We start from the raw sequence: 14,259 nt of genomic DNA on the forward strand, positions 1-14,259 counted from the left end.
TTGTGGGTTGCCCACGTTAACAGGCATACTCTGTGGCTCTCTACAACTGAGGCAAAATCTGAGTGAACAAACAAGTGAGGGAACAAATTCTTCCTTAAAGAGAATAAGGAACCCACCTTTATTCCTTTGCATCCACCAATATTCTTTAAATCTGCATTCATACAGATATTTTGTTATGAAAGTTTGCTTCATGTGTTTTAAAGCTCTACTGTCATATATAAACTTATTGTTGAATTGGCCCTTTTATGATTATAAACTGAACTCTTTTATCTCTTTTATCATAGTTCTTGTTTGGAGGTCTACTTCATTAGTCTAGCCACAGCATCTTTTTCCTACTTAATGACTGCATGGTATTACCTTTTTTCAGTTCTTTCATATCAACCAGTTTTTTGTCTTCAAATTTAAAATGTTTGTTTCCAAATTCCATGTAGATTTATCTTGGTTTTTTTAATCAGGTTGCAAATCAATTTTCTGAATTTTTAGAGCATTAATAATTCATTTAAATGTTGCTATGGCTGAATTTGAATCTACCATGTTAATATTTGCTTTCAATGTGGCTTCTATATTATTTCTAGGCAGATCACCCTATTCTAACCAGAGACTGAATATACTAAGAACAGGTTGCAGTTTTCATGAAGTTCCATCTCTCACTGCTCTATGTTCACTTTTGGGAGTGTAGCCTGGCACAGATCCCAATTTAGAGGTGAGTGGGTTCACTAAGGAGTCCCCTTTGCTCAGTCCTGAATTCCAATTCCAATTCTCTCCTCTCAGCACTGTGAAACAGATATAAACTCTGATCTTCTCTTCTTCAGTGAGACAAAGTATTTTTCAAAGATGAGCACACCAATGTATCCTATCCCATATGATGTGCTTGCAATTCAAGGCTGACAGCAAGAGGTAAAATCCATGTTGTTTGAATCTGGGCGAGCCTGCTTCTACAGGGGAAGTGATACTTTATCACTTCTGTAACTAAGTCATAAAAGGCAACATGACTTCCTTCCACCTGGCCCTTTGGGGATATTCTTCCTTGGAACCCAGCCACCATGCTGTGAAGGAGCCAAAAAGTCACCTACAAAGGCCGTAAGAAAGTGTTTGGGTCACAGCTCCAGTAGAGATTCCAGACAATAGCCAGAATCAACTGGCAGACACTTAGGTGGTGATGAAATGAGCTTTTGTATTATTTCAGCCTCCAGTATCAAGCCGGCCCAGCTGACAATGAGTAGGGCAGAGACAATCTGTCCCTTCCAAGCCTTGCCTCAATAGCAGCATCATGGAAAATTAAACATTGCTGTTGTTTTAAGCCACTTAGTTTTGAGGTGGCTTGGTACTCAGAAATAAATCATCTCAACATGCACCTTTCTGTTTAGCTTTTTAGCTGCTGATACAATATGAACAAATGCCTGAAGAAGACTGTCAAGTGCTACAGGTCACTAGTGTGCCTCCATTTTCACCAGGATCTCAGCCCCATAAATCCTGCTTCCAGAACCCAATCTTTGTTTCTCACGCCCCAGAAGGTTGCCAAACTCTGTTGGCTTCTCTGCTTCTGTTTTCCAGGGGATGGGAGGGGGAGGTTGCAGCCCTGACCCCGGGACATCTGTTTTTCTTTCTTCCCACCTTTACTGAGGCATAATTGAGAAATAAAGTTGTATACGTTTTGCTCTACTTGTTCATTGTGGCCTTCTGACAGAATTCTCAACCCTTTGCCCAGTGCCAAGAAATAGCAGGTGCCACAAGAGGGAAAGGAGCTTATAAAATGTTGGCTTACCTGTCTGCACTTCCCTTTGCACAGGGATCTTAACTGTTTAAGTGGATATTTCTTATTTATGTTTCAGATTTTTTTCTGGTTGTTATCAATACCAACACTGGCCTCCCACAATTATTTCATCAGAAATGAAAGTGGAAGCTCATAGTGCATTTTTCAAGATCTCTCTAGTGTTAATACAGAGAATGGATTTGAGGGAGACCAACCTGGAGTAATAGGAAATAATCTGCGTGATAAATGATGATGGACAGAGCTAAAATTAAACCATCAGGGCTAGAAAAATGTTACAAATATTTAATGAATTATTAGGGCATGTACTTTGCAGTGTTTGGTATGGGTATAAGTAAAAAGGAAGTATTGGGGAGCTTTGTAGGATTCTTGCACGAATACTGGGGTAAAGGGTAAGGTCTTTCACTGAGAAAAAGAGTATTTCACGCCATACAGTGATACACAGAGTTACTGTGTTAAATGCCATTAGGATATTTAGGTGGAGATGATTAAGTACCAATGAATTAACAATTCAGAAAAGAAACCTCGACTAGAGATAAGAAGATAATTGGGAGATCACAGTGTATCAGTATTATTTTAACACACTAAGTGGATTAAAACCACCCAACAAGAATGCAGAGAGAAGAAAAAAGATGAGCCCTGGACAGAACCAACTTGCTTTGGCACCCGTTGGAAGGAAATCAAATAGAATAAAACCAAGAGCATTGATTTCATGGCTCTACTTCCCTTAATTTTCCCATTTATCTATATGTTTCTCCAAAATAGATTTAAATGAATGTATCCCAAACTGTAGAACACCCTTTTTTTGAAATGAAAAGAGGGGAAAAATTTGAAAAGTGGTATCAGTCAAAGGCAAAGGGAATAGTTTCCTGTGGCTCTCCGTTTTAAATAACATAAAATGACTAACATAACTTGGGTAAACCATTACATGCGCATATTACAAGCCATGGTTATGATCTTGATTGACAGGGAAAATCAAACACTCCAGAAAGCACACAACCATAATTTCACTGGATTCATTAGAAAAAAGCAGAGCTAAGTTAATAGAAATTTCATGAAATATAAAGAGTGACAAATGTAGGAAGAATGTGTGACATTATCAGAAAAGTTTATCACTTACAACTAAAATTAAAGCTTTTTGAGAAATAACAATATAATATGTACTCCTCACTGTAGTCCAAAACCTCAACCATATGTTTTTAACTACTTGATGACAAATACATTAAATGCTATTTTAATTCTGTTCACATTGGGACATAATAATTCAACAGGTTATGAAGATAAAAAAAAGTACCATTTCTAAAAAAATAATCAAAACAGTATGAGATAAATGAAATAATATATACATTGTATACTGCAGACATATTTGTTTCTTAACCTATTATCCATTCCTTCTCCTTTTGAAAGTAGGGTATTCCTGTTCCTTTAGACAACCAAAGCTGCCCACTTAAGTGTTTCTCGAATTTTTAACCTTACATTAGTTCTAGAAAAGAGCAAATGTCCTGTGCTGGCCTACCAGTGTACTACATATTTCCTGCCACAGATTTTGGTTCAAGAATGCTCAAGTACCCCAAAATGAGAATCAACTACATTGTTTTTGTGGAACATTAAGTCAGAAATATTTCCAGTGGGGCTTCAAAGTGGAAATCGGTAAGCCTCGAGTTACTGGTGTTCATCTTGTTATGGCCTCCAAACATCTCAGTTACCCAGGACAGTATGAGCTTATACTTGCAGTCTCACTAACATTAGTAATAAGACACTGTCTTGGTTCGAACAATCAATTATATACTAACTTTATTCTTTCAAGGAAACCTTCCTAGGAATAAATTTTAAACGGAAAAAAGGACACTTGAGAGATGAAAAGCAATCCCAATCTAGTTATCACCTGCAACCAGGTCTACCCTTGGAGTTTTCGGTTATGTGTAATAAATAAATAACTCATTTTGTAATGGGGTTTAAAATGAATTTCTGCTACTTGCAACTGAAACAGGAATGATTGTTACTATGTGCTATTTTAAAAGCTTGCTTAATGACAAGATAAAGTATACATGTATAAAGAGATTTACTTATTACAAGTGAGTATCCCAAGGAGAAGAGTCTAAATCTTCTTTATTCTATCAAGAACCCAGAGACACTAACCATTCTTCTGTTATGACCCAATCACTAAATCCAAGATTAAGTGCATTATTTATTTTTCAGTGATTTGCAGGAATCTTTGGGCTGAAATACCATTCTTTTTAACTATCAACATTATTATCAACAACCATATTCATCTTTCAAGACTTATAAAATAAGCTTGTGCCCTCAGGGATGCCTATTTGAACAGTCAGGTTGGAGAACACAAACTCCTTTGTACCTACATGCAGCAGACTTCTGTGGCCTCCACCATGACACTATGCTATTTCTTAATCAGTTTTATTGAGGTATTATTTTCCTATATTCAAATCCACCCATTACAAGTGTCTAGTTCTGATAAAATGTATACATTGTTGACAAATGCATACAATCATCTAACTACCACCACAGTAAATATGTAACATACCATCTCCTCTAAAATTTCCTCCAGCCCCTTTGCATTCCGTCTCCCACCTCAGTCCCCAGCAATCACTGATCTTTCTGTTACTCTGATTTTTCCTTTTTTAGATTTTATATGAATTGAGCGAGAAAACATGTAGGCTTTTATGTCTGGTTTCTTTCACTACACGTAACGCTTTTGAGAGTCCTCCACGTTTTTCCATGTATCAACCCTTCTATGTGAATATTATTTTACTGTATGGATGGAGTGGAATTTGTTTAACCATTTACCTATTGATGGACAAGTGGGGTGTTTCCAATTTTAGAGTATTTTACACAAGAGTGATTTGAACATTTGAGATTACATCTTTGTATTCACGTGCTTTTTAATTCTTCATTGGTTAATACCTCACATATGGTATAAAAATGTACCATACAAGGGAAACGTCAGAATAAAAAGCTTCTGCATAGCAAAGGAAACAATCAACAAAACTAAAAGGCAATGGATGGAATTGGAGAAGATATTTGCAAATGACATATCAGATAAAGGGTTAGTATCCAAAATCTATAAAGAACATATCAAACTCAACACCCAAAACACAAGTAATCCAGGGAAGAAATGAGCAAAAGACATGAAGAGACATTTTCCCAAAGAAGACATCCAAATGGCTAAAAGACACATGAAAAGATGCTTGACATCACTCATCATCAGGGAAATACAAATCAAAACCACAATGAGATACCAACTCATGCCTGTCAAAATGGGTAACATTAACAACACAAGAAACTGTAAGTGTTGGTGAGGATGCGGAAAAAGCAGAACCCTCTTGCACTGTTGGTGGGAATGCAAGCTGGTGCAGCCACTCTGGAGAACAGTATGGAGGTTCCTCAAAAAATTAAAAACAGATCCAGCAATTGCGCTACTAAGTATTTATCCAAAAGATACAAAAATACAGATCTAAAGGGGGTACATGTTTCCCAATGTTTATAGCATCATTATCAACAATAGCCCAACTATGGAAAGAGCCCAAATGTCCATCAACTAATGAATGGATAAAGAAGATGTAGTATGGATATAAAATGGAATATTACTCGGCCATCAAAAGGAATGAAATCTTGCCATTTCCAACAAAGTGGATGGAGGTGGAGGGTATTATGCTCAGTGAAATAAGTCAGGCAGAGAAAGACAAATACCCTATGATTTCACTCATATATGGAATTTAAGAAACAAACACATTAACAGAAGGGAAGAGAAGGAAAAATAAGATAAAAATAGAGAAGGAGCCATTCAAAAGGTATTCTCTTAAATACAGAGAACAAACTGAGGGCTGCTGGAGGGGTGTTGCATGGGGGATGGGCTAAATGGGTAAAGGGGATTAAGGAGGGCACTTGTGGCAATGAGCACTGGGTGTCATAAGTGATGAATCACTAAATTCTACTCCTGAAACCAACACTACACTATATGTTAACTAATTTAAATTTAAATAAAATTTTGGAAGAAAAAAAGAAACCCAGTATGGATTAAAGACTGGAACATAAGACCAGAAACCGTAAAGCTCCTAGAAGAAAACATGGGCGATGAGATGCTTGACATCATTCACTCTTAGGTATAATTTTTGGATCTGACTCCAGAGGAAATGACAACAAAAGGAAAAATTAACATATGGGCCTAATCACACTAATAAGCTTCTGAACACTGAAGGAAGCTATAGACACAATAAAAAGGCAATATGCTGAATGAGAGAAAATATTTGCAAATGCCCTCTGCTAAGAGAGTAATATCTAAAATATATTAAGAAATCATACACCTCAATATCAGACAAAACAAAAGCAAAAACAATCTGATTTTAAAAAATGGGTAGAGGATCTGAATAAACATTTTTCCAAAGAAGACATCCAGATGGCTAACAGGCACATAAAAAGATGCTCAGCCTCACTCATCATCAGGGAAATGCAAATGAAAACCACAATGAGTTATCACCTCACACTTGTCAGAGTGGCTAAAATCAAAAAGAGAAGAAATAGCAAGTATTTTCAAGGAGGAAAATGGGAACTCTCATGCACTGTTGGTAGGAATGTAAACTGGTGCAGCCACTACAGAAAATAGCACTAAGTTTCATCAAAATATTAAAAATCGTACTGCATGATCCAGTAATTCCCTTTGAGTATTTGTCCAAAGAAAATGAAAACACTATGTCAGAAAGATAGATGCGCTCTCATACTCACTGCAGCATTATTCACAGTACCCAAGATATGGAAACAGTCAAAGTACCCATCAATTGATGAGTGGATAAACAAGATTAAACACACACACACACACACACACACACACACACACACACACACACACTCACACACACAGGAGTATTATTCAGCCATGAAAAAGAATTAACTCTTCCCATTTGTGACAATGTAAATGAACCCTAAGGGTATTAAGCTAAGTGAAATACATAAGAAAGATAAATATTGTATGGTTTCACTCACATGTGGAATCTAAAACACAAGACAGATAAACAAACCAACTCATAGATGCATAGAAAAGATTGCCACAAGGCAGGGGGGTTGGGGATGGGCAAAATGGGAGAAGGGGTCAAGAGGTGTAAACTCCAGTCATAAAATAAACAAATCATTGGAGATAATGTACAGCATGATTATTATAATCAACATTATTGTATTGTATATTATGTAACTTTATATAGTGACAGGAAAAATTAGACCTGAGATCATCTTGCAGTGTATACAAACATCCAACCATTATGTTGTACACCTGAAAATAATATAATCTTATATGTCAATACTTCAATAAAAGACCTGTTACTTGTCAACTTAAAAATGTGTAATTGTAAGCTGAAGGGAGTTTTAATGTTATATCCTCTGTAAAACAGAAAAATTAAAGACAAAAAAAGAAAAAACAATTTATACTACCATCATTGGTTAAAATAGTATTTAAATATTTAAACTGTGAATTTTCACTGTAGTTATGTACAAAGAAAAATTTAAAAGAGTGCTCAGGTTCAGTGTATTGTAGTTAACATCATTTATATTCCTTTATCACTATAATTTTGCCAAATAAATGTACATTAGAGAAAAAGAAAGAAGTATCTTATAGTTTATAAGTGATTTTATTCTACTTAAAATTTTTGAGTATGGTCAACACACATTACATTACTTTCAGACGCACAACAGTGATTTCACAAGCTTATACATTATGCTGTGCTCACCACAAGTGTAGCTACCATCTAAAGGTGACTTTATTCTTTATCTAGTTCACTCTTTATGATGATATTTTGGTTTTGGTTTTGCTTCTTTAACATCATTTTATAAAGTATCAGTTTTGTGGTCAAATATTCCTAACACTTTTTTTTTCCTAACACTTCTTTGATAATTGCATTGACATGAGTCAATAGTATGCCTTTACTGATCTAACAATTGGGCACTTACACTGATTGGGTAAATCAGAGAGGGCTGGGGCACCTGGTTAACTGAGTCCATTTAACTTGGGACTCTTGGTTTGGGCTCAGGTCATGATCTCATGGCTTCATGGGCTCGAGCCCTGCATTGGGCTCTGTGCTGGCAACGCAGAACCTGCTTGGGATTCTCTCTTTCCTTCTCTTGCTGCCTCTCCCCCACTTATGCTGTCTCTGTCTCTGTCAAAATAAATAAACTTAAAAAAAATCAGATGGGGCTTACTTGTCACAAAAGGAAATCTGTGTAGTCACAGAGTAAATGGCCAAGTTACCTGAACCCAAAATCCATACCAGGCAGATGTACCCTAAGGATGAGAATATAAGTCAGAAGGTCCCTTTAGAGATTATGTAAGCCAAAATACCCTATTTTATGACCAGTTTTATAAAACTAACTAAACCTGCATGTAGTTATGTCTGCATATGTAAGGAATATAAATTCATTTGGATCAGGAGTTCCTCATCAAACTCAGTTATATAATATACAGCAAGTTCACCGTGGCCATTACATTACAGGAGTAAACATTTCTGCTACTCTTAGGTCCAGCAAATAATTACAGCCATGTCCAAGAACATTCCTGAATTTTGTATGCTATGTAACTACATTAAGGATCAATTATCTCTGGATGTCATAAACCAGCCCTGAGACTTTATCTGTAGCACATCCTGAAATAGGTTATCTCAGATTTTCCCAAGGTTTTAACAGTATACCTTCAATTTTTCCTACTTCAATCCCGAGTCTTCATGTTTTGAAAGTTTTTCCTCCCAATGAAGTGCTTGGTAATAACTTGTTTTCTAAATTTGCTAACACTCAAATAGAAAAGCCAGAGTTTCAAGTAAGCTGAGATAACCAGTTAACAGGCAGTATGGAAAGACATCCAGGAAAAAAAAAAAAAAAAAGAAAAACAAAGAAATGTCAGGTTTCACTTGAGATTTGGCTTTTCAAATAACTAAGCATAACACAAGGGTCACCATTTTTGCTCTATCTTCACCCAGGGATACAAGTACCTGAGATTAGAAACTCCTGCATCAGTTCATATGGAGGAACGTTTAGGAATAAATGTTTTAATGACTAAGTTTCAAAACGTTTTTGGAGCATCGTCAGTGAGGTAGACGGCATGAGGGAAGAGATGCTTAAGTATGTAAATCTGCATAAACAAAGAGCTTTGAATAATTAATTACAGCAGAGCTGGGTTACAATAAAATGTTTCCCTTTATAATTCTATCTGTGTGTCCTGATTCAGGCCAGAGGTTGGAATCGGTATAAGAAAAACGGTTGTATGAATGAATACAATTAACTTGCATAAGAAAAACTACATGCAACCGTAACTTATAAATGCAAAAAAATACTAATACACGGATTCATATAAAGCTGGGCTTGTCTCAGTAAAAACTCAAATGACTTATTTATATGAGACAGGATTAGCAAATAGCATATTCCACAGTCCATTGATTAAACTGATGTTATCTAGTTGGGAATGTGGAAATCCAACAATTGAACCTATTTAAGTCTAATCTGACAATGATGGGGAAAATGTTCTGCACAGTTAAGGATTTTGATTAGAGTTAGGAGAATAAAGTGTTGGGGAAAGTGATTTTAGAAGCAATTTTTTTGCTTAATTAGTGAAAAGTAGAGAGGTCAACAAGAGCCGCACACGATCAAGCCCTTGCCTGTCTCGTCTGGAAGACCAAAAAGTGACAAGTATTAGAAATCATACAGATAAAAGAGGGAGCGCTTTTAGACTAGAATTCAGAAAATATGGAAAAACTTACGAGGCTTCCAAGGTTGCCTGCAAAGAGACAATATTGAGGCCACAGTGTCAGCTACAAGTAGAAGAAAAAAAATGCATCTGTTAAATGTTAAAAGTGCTGCCTCAAATTACCTGAAAATAGGATTTTTCTTTCTTTGCATTATTCTTAGTATAATGTAGGTCTTGATTTTTTTTGTGTGTTTTGTCATTAGGGCTTGTATATATTTTAATGAATCCTATAACTTGACTCTTCAGTCAAATGGACATTATACAATTATGAGAGAACTGTTTCTTCCTGAGACTTAGATTCATTAGTGCTTTTGAAATAATTGAAAAGCAAGTTTTCAATATTAATAACATTTCTTTATAAAAGCCTGTATTTGCAAATCAGTTTGCAAATGCCTCAAAAGGAACCAATAGACAAAGAGTGTGAATGACTTGGTCAAACTGAGCTCCTGGTTGTTTCTCAGATGTTATTAAATTAGTATACGGAAGGGACAAAAGTCAATTAAATCAGCAAATATTTCTTGAGTGTTCATTATGTACCAGACACTGTACGAAGCATTAGTAGCTTCTACCGAGTAGGACATTCGGACAGTAACGAGTTGTGTTAAAGCAATCAATATTCTGCAAAAGGTGTTACTTAAGTTTGCTCTTTCAGGCCTCAGATTAACAACTGCATTAGCCAAGTGGGGTCTGGAGGTCCAGATCTAACATCCAAAGTGTGCCTACCTCCACACCAACTCAACTATACTGCACACCTATAGGACTTACAAGACACTGCTGGCACATACCACAGTTCACATTACTAATTTTTATAAAATAACTATTTTCCCATTGTTTTAAAAAAGTGTGAGCATCAACATGAATGACTTTTAAATAACTTGTCCATATAATAGATGATACTATACACTTAACCTTGTGTGTGAACTCCGGACAGTGGTTTCTTACAGTCACTGCTTTTTCCAATATACTATAGTATCTTTATAACTGTATACAATGCTTAATAAATATATGTCACATAATTAATGAGGAATTATTGAGTATCTTGAAACAGGTATACTTGAGCTAACTGTCTCCATTTTTCAGCAATTATTTTTTGCTTTGTCTACCTAAGTTCTATCGCTCCTCTGTTCTGGTTTCAAAAATGCTTTGCAATGGGATATTTATTTTCATGAATATTAAAACATACAACATAGTGCAACTTCTACAAATATAATTTTTCGTGTTGACTTTTAAAATAAAATGATAATCAATTAAATTATTAATGAGGCTTTGCTTTTATATGCTCTGCACAGTCCTTCCTCTATTTCTTCATGACCATGGAATGAACTCACCCTACAAATATCATAGTGTAGATGCTATACTCTCTATTGGATTCTCATCTGCTTATATAATAATCTGTTTTGTGTGTTCTAATCAAGATGCCTTGATGGAAGCATTTTTATTATAATTAAATTTGGGGATGAAATTTAAACTGTCGATTGAATCCTGGCTAAGAACAGATACACTGATAAGCAAAAACATAAATGTTATGATACTTCTTGTTTACTGCAATTAAATATTCCCTCTGGCTCTCAACTTAGGTGTTCTCTATTTTTCCATTTCCCTCCCAATACTATGTGAGCCCTGCTATTTTATACAAAGAATCCACATACCTCTAGGTAAATATTTCTGAGTAAGTGCATTTATCTCTGGTTCCTGCCTGAAACTCCACTAAAATGACAGTGATACAAATGAAAATTTTATAAGCCCAGAAATTGAGAATGGAAGAAGGGATAACAATGGACAAGATATGTCACCCAATCTTTGAAAGAGCAAAGGCAGATGGAAGAGTTACACCTCATTAAGGGAAGCTGAGGAAGCTAAAACCTAAGCTTGACACACACACACACACACACACACACACACACACACACACACACACAGTGTTGAGTGCTAAGTATATATGCAGAAGGCTGGAGGGCATAGGACCTTCATGGTCACAGCTCATGTGAAGGACTGCAGTAAAGCAGTCAGGTGAACATCCCAATCATTCAACTTTCAGGTGGTAGAGTCTTTTACAGGAAGAAAACAAACATCAGAGAATTTAGATTCTGGGAGGATGAGAGAGATAAATAACCTAAAAGTGGCAGTTGCCTACAGACTAAATATTAAGAAATATAGCTACCACTACCAGTGTCTCAACATATGATTCAAATACCCTCAGACAGGAAATTAGAGGATTTCTTGCCTGGAAAAAACTGAATATCCACAGAGAAAATGCTTACCCATAAGGAAGACACCGTTCATCCTCTAATTACCATAGAACTATACCCTGTAGGCCAAATCTGGCTGGCAGCCTGTTTTTGTATATAAACTTTTACTGGAAATCAGCCATACTCATTCATTTGCAATTGTCTATGGCTATTCTCCCATTTCAACAGCAGAGTAGAGTGCTTATAACAGAATATGTACCCCATGAGGCCTAAACTATTACTTTCTGGCCCTTCTCAGAAAAAGTTTGCCAAATGCTTTAGAGAAAACCTGTACCAACAATTCCCATGTATATTGAGATAGCAATTGTTTTTTTTTTTAGTGCCTTAAATGAGAGAGAGAGATGAACAAGGATCACCATGTATTGGAGACCATTTTCTAACACAGATGACACAGATTAAAAGCCAACTATCTGGGGCACCTGGGTGGCTCAGTCAGTTAAGCATCTGACTCTTGATTTCGGCCCAGGTCATGATCCCACTGAGTTCAAGCCCCTCATCAGACTCAAACCTGCTTGGGATTCCTGCTATCTGCCTCTCCTGAGCTTCTCTCAAAATAAATAAATAAGCTTAAATAAAAAATTGCCCAATGAAAAATAAAAAGTTGCAAAAAAATAAGAGATACAAGAAGAAAATGAAAATAAAAATTCTCTCAATATAACTATATGCACAAGAGGTGGCATTTCATGGGTTGAATGACAACAGGAAGTTGAGCGAAAGGATTATCAGAAAACAAGAGTTTCAAGAAGTTTCAAACCTGATAAATATAAAGCAACAGAACTTGTGCTAGACACTTTTTTTTAAATTCTCTTTTTTTTCCCTGTATTTTCTCTTTGGCTACTTACATACAGGGAATGGCTAGAGAGGACATAACTCCTCTGTTATTATCCTCTTGACCTTTATTCCCTACCCTTCTCTGTTTACTTTTCCTTTATCCTATCTGCAACATCGATCAAGATCCTTAAGAATTGTACCCGAAAAGATGAAAAAAGCCTCTGTACCTGATGACATCATTGCACTTGTTTCCATTTTGGACTGCCTGGACCCAGACATCTTGTCAGAGAGGGAAAAGGCAAAGAAAAATAATGTTTATTGAAGCTAGTATACAATTGTTATTTGCAAGAGAATGCAAACATGGATTCCTAAATGACAGGAACAGGCTAGAAAATAAGCCATCTCCCAAAAAGCAAAAGAAAAATATCATGGGATGGAATAGAGGAGGAAAAAAGAGGTAAGAAAATTAGAGCATCAATATAGGCAGTTTAATACCTGTGGAAAAAGTGTATGACAAAGAAATAGTGGAAATGGGAATGAAATTTAAGAAATGAACCAGGGAACATTCCCAACAGAAGGATATGGTCTTCAAATGAAATCATTCTTTGAGTGCACAGCATAATAAATGAAAAATTTTCATAATACCACAAAAAAGATAAAATAAAAGGTAATTAAAAATATTTATTTTGAGAGAGAGAGAGCACAAGCAAGGGAGACACAGAAAGAGATGAACAGAAAGAATCCCAAGCAGGCTCATGCTCGGTGTAGAGCCCTATGCAGGGTTTGAATCCACAAACTTTGAGATCATGACCTGAGTTGAAATAGAGTCAGACACTTAACCAACTGAGCCACGCAGGTGCCCCTAAAAATTAAAATTTAAGATTAGAAAAATAGCAGAATGGCGATCAGAGTGGAAAAGGGCTTCTCAAAAATACTATCTAAAAAATGTATATATCATCAGAAATATTGGGAAAAAACCTTATTTTCAACTGTAAATTTTACATAAATCCAAACATTCAATTTTACAAATGATTTAACAAATAGTGAGTACCTAGTTACTTAGGATAAAGCAATAAGCAAATAAATTAAAAAAAAACCCTGCTCTCATAAAGATTACATTTTAGGAGGAAGACTGTAGACAGTAATTATAGAAAGAGCCCAAATGTCCATTGACTGATGAATGGATAAAGAAGATGTGATGTGTGTGTGTGTGTGTGTGTATTATTTTTGAGGGATGAGTAATATTCCATTATAATACACACACACACTCACACACAATGGAATATTAGCCCTCAAAAACAAAGCAATCTTGCCATTTGCAACAGCGTGGATGGACCTAGAGTACATTATCCTAAGCAAAGTAAGTTAGGCAGAGAAAGAAAAATGCTGTATGATTTTACTCATATGCAGAATTTGAGGTAAAAAAAAAAAGATTAACAGAGGGGAAGGGAAGGAAAAATAAGATAAAAACAGAGAGGGAGGCAAGCCATAATGGAATGAAATATGTCTTGCTGTTATGTCCAAATGATATAACTGAAAATGCTTTCAAGATCTCTAGGCCCTTCAAAATAAAAAGCCTCAAGACAATCGTACTGTGGCTTTTTATAAAATAAATTAACTTTTTATTTTTGATGGCTACTCAGAAAAAATATACTGATTAAAGAGTAGAAAACGATCAGAAAAACATTCCCTGTCTTATTAGTAAAATATGCCTTTATAGCTTTCTTTTA

The 14,259-nt window shown here is 35.7% G+C and overlaps 1 long non-coding RNA gene across 2 annotated transcripts in view; it reads right to left on the reverse strand.

Annotated features, from left to right (window-relative positions):
* Positions 1-14,259, reverse strand: part of LOC123383380 — a 153,056-nt gene that overhangs the window by 62,321 nt on the left and 76,476 nt on the right. The gene's annotated exons all lie outside the window — the stretch shown is intronic.

Source organism: Felis catus, chromosome X, assembly GCF_018350175.1.
Source record: "Felis catus isolate Fca126 chromosome X, F.catus_Fca126_mat1.0, whole genome shotgun sequence".
NCBI classification, from domain to species: Eukaryota; Metazoa; Chordata; class Mammalia; order Carnivora; family Felidae; genus Felis; species Felis catus.